Raw genomic sequence first — 11,486 nt, forward strand, 5'->3', positions numbered from 1 at the left:
AGGTTTCAGTGCACAGCATTATGGTGTACTCTCAGGGCACTGTGTAGGTTTCAGTGCACAGCATTATGGTGTACTCCCAGGGGTGTGTGTAGGTTTCTATGCACAGCCTTATGGTGTACTCGCAGGCCACTGTGTAGGTTTCAGTGCACAGCATTATGGTGTACTCTAAGGGCTATGTGTGTGTTTCAGTGCACAGCATTATGGTGTACCCCCAGGGGTGTGTGTAGGTTTCAGTGCACAGCATTATGGTGTACTCTCAGGGCTGTGTTTAGGTTTCAGTGCACATCATTACGGTATACTCTCAGGGCAGTGTATAGGTTTCAGCAAGGAGGATTACAGTGTACTCTCAGGGCTGTGTATAGGTTTCAGCGAGGAGGATTACAGTGTATCCTCAGGGCTGTGTATAGGTTTCAGCAAGGAGGACTATGGTGTACTCTCAGAGCTGTGCTTATGTTTCACGGAGAAGGATTACAGTGAACTCTCAAGGCTGTGTATAGGTTTCAGAGAGGAGGATTACAATGTACTCTCAGGGCTGTGTATAGGTTTCAGCAAGGAGGTCTACGGTGTATTCTCAGACCTGTGTATAGGTTTCAACAAGGAGGATTACGGTGTACTCTCAGGGCTGTGTATAGGTTTCAGCGAGGAGGATTACGGTATATTCTCAGGGCTGTGTATAGGTTTCAGCGAGGAGAATTACGGTGTACTCTCGGGCTGTGTATAGATTTCAGTGAGGAGGATTACGGTGTACTCTCAGGGCTGTGTATAGGTTTCAGCTAGGAGGATTACAACGTACTCTCAGGGCTGTGTATAGGTTTCAGTAAGGAGGATTACAGTGTACTCTCAGAGCTGTGTATAGGTTTCAGCAAGGAGGATTACGGTATACTCTGGGGCTGTGTATAGGTTTCAGCAAGGAGGACTATGGTGTACTCTCAGAGCTTTTATAGGTTTCAGCGAGAAAGATTGCACTGTACTCGCACAGCTGTGTTTATGTTTCAGCGAGGAGTATTACAGTATACTCTCAATGCTGTGTATAGGTTTCAGCAAGGAGGATCACAGTCTGCTCAGAGCTGTGTATAGGTTTCAGCAAGGAGAATTACGGTGTACTCTTAGGGCTGTGTATAGTTTTAAGCAAGGAGGATTACAGTGTACTATCAGGGCTGTGTATAGGTTTCAGCGAGAAGGATTACACTATCCTCTAAGGGCTGTGTGTAGGTTTCAGTGTGGAGGATTACAGTGTCTCTCAGAGCTTTTTATAGATTTCAGCGAGAAGGATTACAGTGTACTCTCAGGGCTGTGTATAGGTTTCAATAAGGAGGATTACGGTGTAATCTTAGGGCTGTGTATAGTTTTAAGCAAGGAGGATTACAGTGTACTATCAGGGCTGTGTATAGCTTTCAGCAAGGGGGATTACAGTGTACTCTCAATACTGTGTATATGTTTCAGCAAGGAGGATTACAGTGTACTCTCAGGGCTGTGTATAGGTTTCAATAAGGAGGATTACGGTGTACTCTTAGTGCTGTGCATAGTTTTAAGCAAGGAGGATTACAGTGTACTATCAGGGCTGTTTATAGCTTTCAGCAAGGGGGATTACAGTGTACTCTCAATGCTGTTTATAGGTTTCAGCAAGGAGGATCACAGTCTGCTCAGAGCTGTGTATAGGTTTCAGCAAGGAGAATTACGGTGTACTCTCAGTGCTGTGTATACGTTTCAGCGAGGAGGATTACAGTGTACTCTCAAAGCTGTGTAAAGGATTCAGCATGGAGGATTACGGTGTACTCTCTGAGCTGTGTTTACATTTCAGCAAGAAGGATTACAGTGTACTGCCAGGGCTGTGTATAGGTTTCCTCGAGGAGGATTACAGTGTACTCTCAGGGCTGTGTATAGGTTTCAGCTAGAAAGATTATAGTGTACTCTTAAGACTGTTTGTATTTTTCAGTGTGGAGGATTACAGTGTCTCTCTGAGCTTTTTGTATGTTTCAGCGAGAAGGATTACAGTATACTCGCAGAGCTGAGTTTATGTTTCAGCGAGGAGGATTACAGTGTACTCTCAATGCTGTGTATAGCTTTCAGCAAGGAGGAGCACGGTGTACCCTCAGGGCTGTGTGTAGGTTTCAACAAGGAGGATTACAGTGTACTCTCAGGGCTGTGTACAGGTTTCATTGAGGAGGATTATGGTGTACTCTCAAAGCTATGTATAGGTTTCAGCAAGAAGGATTACAGTGAACTCTCAGGGCTGTGTGTTGGTTTCAATGTGGAGGATTACAGTGTACTCTGAAGGCTGTGTATAGGTTTCAGCGAGGATGATTACAGTGTACTCTGAAGGCTGTGTATAGGTTTCAGCAAGGGGGATTACAATGTACTCTTAGGGCTGTTTATAGGTTTCAGTAAGGAGGTTTACGGTGTACTGTCAGAGCTGTGTATAGGTTTCAGCGAGGAGGATTACAATGTACTCTCAGGGCTGTGCATAGGTTTAAGTAAGGAGGTTTACGGTGTACTCTCAAAGCTGTGTATACGATTCAGCAAGGAGGATTATGGTGTACTCTCAGAGCTGTGCTTATGTTTCACGGAGAAGGATTACAGTGAACTGTCAGGGCTGTGTATAGGTTTCAGCGAGGGGGATTACAGAGTACTCTCAGGGCTGTGTATACGTTTCAGTACAGACGTTTATGGTGTACTCTCAAAGCTGTGTATAGGTTTCAGCAAGGAGGATTACAGTGTACTCTCACAGCTGTGTATAGGTTTCAGCAAGGAGGATTATGATGTACTCTCAAGGCTGTGTATAGGTTTCAGCGAGAAGGATTACAGTGTACTCATAGAGCTGTGTTTATGTTTCAGCAAGGAGGATTATAGTGTACTCTCAGGGCTGTGTATAGGTTTCAGCGAGGAGGATTACAGTGTATCCTCAGGGCTGTGTATAGGTTTCAGCAAGGAGGACTATGGTGTACTCTCAAGGCTGTGTATAGGTTTCAGAGAGGAGGATTACAATGTACTCTCAGGGCTGTGTATAGGTTTCAGCAAGGAGGTCTACGGTGTATTCTCAGACCTGTGTAGAGGTTTCAACAAGGAGGATTACGGTGTACTCTCAGGGCTGTGTATAGGTTTCAGCGAGGAGGATTACGGTATATTCTCAGGGCTGTGTATAGGTTTCAGCGAGGAGGATTACGGTGTACTCTCGGGCTGTGTATAGATTTCAGTGAGGAGGATTACGGTGTACTCTCAGGGCTGTGTATAGATTTCAGTGAGGGGGATTACGGTGTACTCTCAGGGCTGTGTATAGGTTTCAGCAAGGAGGATTATAGTGTACTCAGAGCTATGCATAGGCTTCAGCAACAAGGATTACAGTGTACTCTCAGGGCTGTGTATAGGTTTCAGCAACGAGGATTACAGTGTACTCTCAGGGCTGTGAATAGATTTCAGCCAGAAGGATTACACTGTACTGTCAGGGTTGTGCATAGGGTTCAGCGAGGAGGATTACAGTGTACCCTCAGGGCTGTGTGTAGGTTTCAAGAAGGAGGATTACAGTGTACTCTCACGGCTGTGTACAGGTTTCATTGAGGTGGATCATGGTGTACTCTCAAAGCTATGTATAGGTTTCAGAGAGAAGGATTACAGTGAACTCTCAGGGCTGTGTATAGGTTTCAGCGAGGAGGATTACAACGTACTCTCAGGGCTGTGTATAAATTTCAGTAAGGAGGATTACAATGTACTGTGGGGCTGTGCATAGGTTTCACCAAGGGGGATTACGGTGTACTGTGGGGCTGTGTATAGGTTTCAGCTAGAAGGATTACAGTGTACTCTCAAGGCTGTATATAGGTTTCAGTGAGGAGGATTACAGTGTACTCTCAGAGCTGTGTTTATGTTTCAGCGAGAAGGATTATAGTGTACTCTCAGGGCTGTGTATAGGTTTCAGCTAGAAGGATTACAGGGTACTCTCAGGGCTGTGTATAGGTTTCATCGAGAAGGATTACAGTATACACTCAGGGCTGTGTGTAGGTTTCAGTGTGGAGGATTACAGTGCACCCTCAGGGATTTATGTAGGTTTCAGTGTGGAGGATTACACTGTTTCTCAGAGCTTTGTATAGGTTTCAGCGAGAAAGATTATACTGTCCTCGCCGCGCTGTGTTTATGTTTCAGCGAGGAGTATTACAGTGTACTCTCAATGCTGTGTATAGGTTTCAGCAAGGAGGATAACAGTCTACTCAGAGCTGTGTATAGGTTTCAGCAAGGAGAATTACGGTGTACTCTCAGTGCTGTGTATAGGTTTCAACAAGGAGGATAACGGTGTACTCTTAGGGCTGTGTATAGTTTTCAGCAAGGAGGATTACAGTGTACTGTCAGGGCTGTGTATAGGTTTCAGCAAGGGGGATTACAGTGTACTCTCAGGACTGTGTATAGGTTTGAGCGAGAAGGATAACACTATACTCTAAGGGCTGTGTGTAGGTTTCAGTGAGGAGGATTACAGTGTCTCTCAGAGCTTTTTACAGGTTTCAGCGAGAAGGATTACTGTATACTAGCAGAGCTGTGTTTATGTTTCAGGACGGAGGATTACATTGTACTCTCAATGCTGTGTATAGCTTTCAGCAAGGAGAATTACAGTGTACTCTCAATGCTATGTATAGGTTTCAGCAAGGGTGATCGCAGTGTACTCAGAGGTGTGGATAGGTTTCAGCAAGGAGGATTACGGTGTACTCTCAGGGCTGTGTATAGGTTTCAATAATGAGGATTACGGTGTACTCTTAGGGCTGTGTACAAGTTTCAGGGAGGAGGATTATGGTGTACTCTCAGGGCTGTGTATAGGTTTCAGCGAGGAGGATTACGGTGTACTACCAAGGCTGTGTTTAGGTTTCAGCAAGGAGGTTTACGGTGTACTTTCAAGGCTGTGTATAGGTTTCAGAGAGAAGGATTACAGTGTACTCTCAGGGCTGTGTACAGGTTTCAGTGAGGAGGATTATTGTGTGCTTATAGAGCTGTGTATAGGTTTCAGCGAAGAGGATTACAATGTACTCTCAGGGCGGTGTATAGGTTTCAGCGAGGAGGATTACAATGTACTCTCAAAGCTGTGTAAAGGATTTAGCATGGAGGATTACGGTGTACTCTCGGAGCTGTGTTTATGTTTCAGCAAGAAGGATTACAGTGTACTGTCAGGGCTGTGTATAGGTTTCAGCGAGGAGGATTACAGCGTACTCTCAGGGCTGTGTATAGGTTTCAGCAAGGAGGATTACAGTGTACTCTCAGGGCTGTGTATAGGTTTCAGCGAGAAAGATTATAGTGTACTTTCAAGGCTGTTTGTAGGTTTCAGTGTGGAGGATTACAGTGTCTCTCAGAGCTTTTTATATGTTTCAGCGAGAAGGATTACAGTATACTCGCAGAGCTGTGTTTATGTTTCAGCGAGGAGGATTACAGTGTACCCTCAATGCTGTGTATAACTTTCAGCAAGGAGGATTACGGTGTACCCTCAGGGCTGTGTGTAGGTTTCAAGAAGGAGGATTACAGTGTACTCTCACGGCTGTGTACAGGTTTCATTGAGGTGGATCATGGTGTACTCTCAAAGCTATGTATAGGTTTCAGCGAGAAGGATTACAGTGAACTCTCAGGGCTATGTGTAGGTTTCAGTGTTGAGGATTACAGTGTTTCTCAGAACTTTGTATAGGATTCAGCTATAAGGATTACAGTGTACTGGCAGTGGTGTGTTTATGTTTCAGCGAGGAGGATTACACTGTACTCTGAAGGCTGTGTATAGGTTTCAGCAAGGATGATTAGGGTGTACTCTCAGGGCTGTGTATAGTTTTCAGCAGGGAGCATTACGGTGTACTCTCAGGACTGTTGTAGGAGGTTAGCCTGGCTTGTAGTGAGTACCAAGGGGTACTTACACCTTGCACCAGGTCCAGGTATCCCTTATTAGTGTATAGGGTGTCTAGCAGCTTAGGCTGATAGAAAATGGTAGTTTAGCAGAGCAGCTTAGGCTGAACTAGGAGACGAGTGAAGCTCCTACAGTACCACTAGTGTCATATGCACAATATCATAAGAAAACACAATACACAGATATACTAAAAATAAAGGTACTTTATTTTTATGACAATATGCCAAAAGTATCTCAGTGAGTACCCTCAGTATGAGGATAGCAAATATACACAAGATATATGTACACAATACCAAAATATGCAGTAATAGCAATAGAAAACAGTGCAAACAATGTATAGTCACAATAGAATGCAATGGGGGCACCTAGGGATAGGGGCAACACAAACCATATACTCTAGAAGTGGAATGCGAACCACGAATGGACCCCAAACCTAGTGAACTTGTAAAGGGTCGCTGGGACTGTAAGAAAACAGTGAGGGTTAGAAAAATAGCCCACCCCAAGACCCTGAAAAGTGGGTGCAAAGTGCACCTAAGTTCCCCAGAGAGCACAGAAGTCGTGATAGGGGAATTCTGCAAGAAAGACCAACACCAGCAATGCAACAACGATAGATTTCCAGACGAGAGTACCTGTGGAACAAGGGGACCAAGTCCAAGAGTCACGATCAAGTCGGGAGTGGGCAGATGCCCAGGAAATGCCAGCTGTGGGTGCAAAGAAGCTGCCACCGGATGGTAGAAGCTGTGGATTCTGCAAGAACGAAGAGGGCTAGAAACTTCCCCTTTGGAGTATGGATGTCCCACGTCATGAAGAAGCTTGCAGAGGTGTTTTCGTGCAGAAAGACCGCAAACAAGCCTTGCTAGCTGCAAGGGTCGCGGTTAGGGTTTTTGGATGCTGCTGTGGCCCAGGAGGGACCAGGATGTCGCCAATTGAGTGAGGAGACAGAGGGGGCGTCCAGCAAGACAAGGAGCCCACTCAGAAGCAAGCAGCTCCCGCAGAAGTGCTGGAACAGGCACTACAAAGTGGAGTGAACTGGAGCTCACCCGAAGTCACAAAGGAAGGTCCCACGACGCCGGAGGACAACTCAGGAGGTCGTGCACTGCAGGTTAGAGTGCCGGGGACCCAGGCTTGGCTGTGCACAAAGGAAATCCTGGAAGAGTGCACAGGAGCCGGAGCAGCTGCAAAACACACGGTTCCCAGCAATGCAGTCTAGCGTGGGGAGGCAAGGACTTACCTCCACCAAACTTGGACTGAAGAGTCACTGGACTGTGGGAATCACTTGGACAGGGTTGCTGAGTTCAAGGGACTTCGCTCGTCGTGCTGAGAGGAGACCCAGAGGACCGGTGAAGCAGTTCTTGGTGCCTGCGGTTGCAGGGGGAAGATTCCGTCGACCCACGGGAGATTTCTTCAGAGCTTCTAGTGCAGAGAGGAGGCAGACTACCCCCACAGCATGCACCACCAGGAAAACAGTTGAGAAGGCAGCAGGATCAGCGTTACAAGGTCGCAGTAGTCGTCTTTGCTACTTTGTTGCAGTTTTGCAGGCTTCCAGCGAGGTCAGCAGTCGATACCTTGGCAGAAGCTGAAGAGAGAGATGCAGAGGAACTCTGATGAGCTCTTGCATTCGTTATCTAAAGAATTCCCCAAAGCAGAGACCCTAAATAGCCAGAAAAGGAGGTTTGGCTACTTAGGAGAGAGGATAGGCTAGCAACACCTGAAGGAGCCTATCAGAAGGAGTCTCTGACGTCACCTGCTGGCCCTGGCCACTCAGAGCAGTCCAGTGTGCCAGCAGCGCCTCTGTTTCCAAGATGGCAGAGGTCTGGAGCACACTGGAGGAGCTCTGGGCACCTCCCAGGGGAGGTGCAGGTCAGGGGAGTGGTCACTCCCCTTTCCTTTGTCCAATTTCGCACCAGAGCAGGGCTTGGGGATCCCTGAACCGGTGTAGACTGGCTTATGCAGAGATGGGCACCATCTGTGCCCATCAAAGCATTTCCAGAGGCTGGGGGAGGCTACTCCTCCCCAGCACTGACACCTTTTTCCAAAGGGAGAGGGTGTAACACCCTCTCTCTGAGGAAGTCCTTTGTTCTGCCTTCCTGGGCCAAGCCTGGCTGGACCCCAGGAGGGCAGAAACCTGTCTGAGGGGTTGGCAGCAGCAGCAGCTGCAGTGAAACCCCGGGAAAGGCAGTTTGGCAGTACCCAGGTCTGTGCTAGAGATCTGGGGGATCATGGGATTGTCCCACCAATGCCAGGATGGCACTGGGGGGGGCAATTCCATGATCTTAGACATGTTACATGGCCATGTTCGGAGTTACCATTGTGAAGCTATAGATAGGTAGTGACCTATGTATAGTGCACACGTGTAATGGTGTCCCCGCACTCACAACGTCCGGGGAATTTGCCCTGAACAATGTGGGGGCACCTTGGCTAGTGCCAGGGTGCCCACACACTAAGGGGGTCATTCTAACCCTGGCGGTCGACGACCGCCAGGGCTAAAATGACGGGAGCACCGCCAACAGGCTGGCGGTGCTCCAATGGGCATTCTGACCGCGGTGTCCCGCCGGTTTCCCGCTGCCCTGGGGAATCCTCCATGGCGGCGCTGCAGGCAGCGCGCCCATGGGGATTCCGACCCCCTTACCGCCAGCCTGGTTCTGGCGGTTTTGACCGCCAGAACCTGGCTGGCGGTAACGGGTGTCGTTGGGCCCCTAACAGGGCCCCACTAAGATTTTCAGTGTCTGCATAGCAGACACTGAAAATCGCGACGGGTGCAACTGCACCCGTCGCACCCTTCCCGCTCCGCCGGCTCCATTCGGAGCCGGCATCCTCGTGGGAAGGGGTTTCCCGCTGGGCGGGCGGGCGGGCGGCCTTCTGGCGGTCGCCCGCCCGCCCAGCGGGAAACTCCGAATAACCGCGGCGGTCTTATGACCGCGCAGCGGTATTCTGGTGGTTCCCGTTTGGCTGGCGGCGCCAGCCAAACTTGGAATCACCCCCTAAGTAACTTAGCACCCAAGCTTTACCAGGTAAAGGTTAGACATATAGGTGACTTCTAAGTTACTTAAGTGCAGTGGTAAATGGCTGTGAAATAACGTGGACGTTATTTCACTCAGGCTGCAGTGGCAGGCCTGTGTAAGAATTGTCAGAGCTCCCTATGGGTGCCACAAGAAATGCTGCAGCCCATAGGGATCTCCTGGAACCCCAATACCCTGGGTACCTCAGTACCATATACTAGGGAATTATAAGGGTGTTCCAGTATGCCAATGTAAATTGGTGAAATTGGTCACTAGCCTGTTAGTGACAATTTGGAAAGAAATGAGAGAGCATAACCACTGAGGTTCTGGATAGCAGAGCCTCAGTGAGACAGTTAGTCATAACACAGGTAACACATACAGGGCACACTTATGAGCACTGGGGCCCTGGCTGGCAGGGTCCCAGTGACACATACAACTAAAACAACATATATATAGTGAAATATGGGGGTAACATGCCAGGCAAGATGGTACTTTCCTACAGCTGTGTATAGGTTTCAGCAAAGAAGATTACAGTGTACTCTCAGGACTGTGTATAGATTTCAGCGAGGAAGATTACAGTGTACTCTCACGGCTCTGTGTAGGTTTGAGTGTGGAGGATTACAGTGTCTCTCAGAGCTTTGTATAGGTTTTAGCGAGGATTACTGAGCACTCGCAGAGCTGTGTTTATGTTTCAGAGAGGAGGATTACAGTGTACTCTTAGGGCTGTGTATAGGTTTTAGCAAGGAGGATTACGGTGTATTTTCAGGGCTGTGTATAGGTTTCAGCGAGGAGGATTTCGGTGTAAGCTCAGGGCTGTGTATAGGTTTCAGCAAGGATGATTACAGTGTAGTCTCAGAGCTGTGTTTATGTTTCAGCGAGGAGGATTATAGTGTACTCTCAGGGCTGTGTATAGGTTTCAATGAGGAGGATTACAGTGTATCCTCAGGGTTGTGTATAGGTTTCAGCAAGGAGGATTATGGTGTACTCTCAAGGCTGTGTATAGGTTTCAGAGAGGATGATTGCAGTGTAGTCTCAGAGCTGTGTTTATGTTTCAGTGAGGAGTATTATAGTGTACTCTCAGGGCTGTGTATAGGTTTCAGCGAGGAGGATTACAGTGTACTCTCAGGCCTGTGTGGAGGTTTCAGTGTGGAGGATTACAGTGTCTCTCAGAGCTTTTTATAGGTTTCTGCGAGAAGGATTACAGTATACTCGCAGAGCTGTGTTTATGTTTCAGTGAGGAGGATTACAGTGTACTCTCAATGCTGTGTATACCCTTCAGCAAGGTGGATTACGGTGTACTCAGAGCTGTGTATAGGTTTCAGCAAGGAGGATTACAGTATACTCTCACCACTGTGTACAGGTTTCATTGAGGTGGATCATGGTGTACTCTCAAGGCTGTGTATAGGTTTCAGCGAGAAGGATTACAGTGAACTCTCAGGGCTGTGTGTAGGTTTCAGTGTGGAGGATTACAGTGTTTCTCAGAGCTTTGTATAGGATTCAGCTATAAGGATTACAGTGTACTGGCAGTGGTGTGTTTATGTTTCAGCGAGGAGGATTACACTGTACTCTGAAGACTGTGTATAGGTTTTAGCGAGGTGATTAGGGTGTACTCTCAGAGCTGTGTATAGGTTTCAGCAAGGAGGATTCCAGTGTACTCTCAGGGCTGTGTATAGGTTTCAGCAGGGAGCATTACGGTGTACTCTCAGGGCCGTGTATAGGCTTCAGCAAAGAAGATTACAGTGTACTCTCAGGACTGTGTATAGATTTCAGCGAGGAAGATTACAGTGCACTCTCACGGCTCTGTGTAGCTTTGAGTGTGGAGGATTACAATGTCTCTCAGAGCTTTGTATAGGTTTTAGCAAGGATTACTGAGTACTCGCAGAGCTGTGTTTATGTTTCAGCGAGGAGGATTACAGTGTACTCTTAGGGCTGTGTATAGGTTTTAGCAAGGAGGATTACGGTGCATTTTCAGGGCTGTGTATAGGTTTCAGCAAGGATGATTACAGTGTAGTCTCAGAGCTGGTTCAGCGAGGAGGATTATAGTGTACTCTCAGGGCTGTGTATTGGTTTCAGCGAGGAGGATTACAGTGTATCCTCAGGGCTGTGTATAGGTTTCAGCAAGGAGGATTATAGTGTACTCTCAGGGCTGTGTATAGGTTTCAGCGAGGAGGATTACAGTGTATCCTCAGGGCTGTGTATAGGTTTCAGCAAGGAGGATTATGGTGTACTCTCAAGGCTGTGTATAGGTTTCAGCGAGGAGGATTACAGTGGAGTCTCAGAGCTGTGTGTAGGTTTCAGTAAGGATGATTGCGGTGTAGTCTCAGAGCTGTGTTTATGTTTCAGTGAGGAGTATTATAGTGTACTCTCAGGGCTGTGTATAGGTTTCAGCGAGGAGGATTACAGTGTACTCTCAGGCCTGTGTGTAGGTTTCAGTGTGGAGGAGTACAGTGTCTCTCAGAGCTTTTTATAGGTTTCTGCGAGAAGGATTACAGTGTACTCGCAAAGCTGTGTTTATGTTTCAGTGAGGAGGATTACAGTGTACTCTCAATGCTGTGTATACCCTTCAGCAAGGTGGATTACGGTGTACTCAGAGCTGTTTATAGGTTTCAGCAAGGAGGATTACGGTG

Source organism: Pleurodeles waltl, chromosome 9, assembly GCF_031143425.1.
Source record: "Pleurodeles waltl isolate 20211129_DDA chromosome 9, aPleWal1.hap1.20221129, whole genome shotgun sequence".
NCBI lineage: Eukaryota > Metazoa > Chordata > Amphibia > Caudata > Salamandridae > Pleurodeles > Pleurodeles waltl.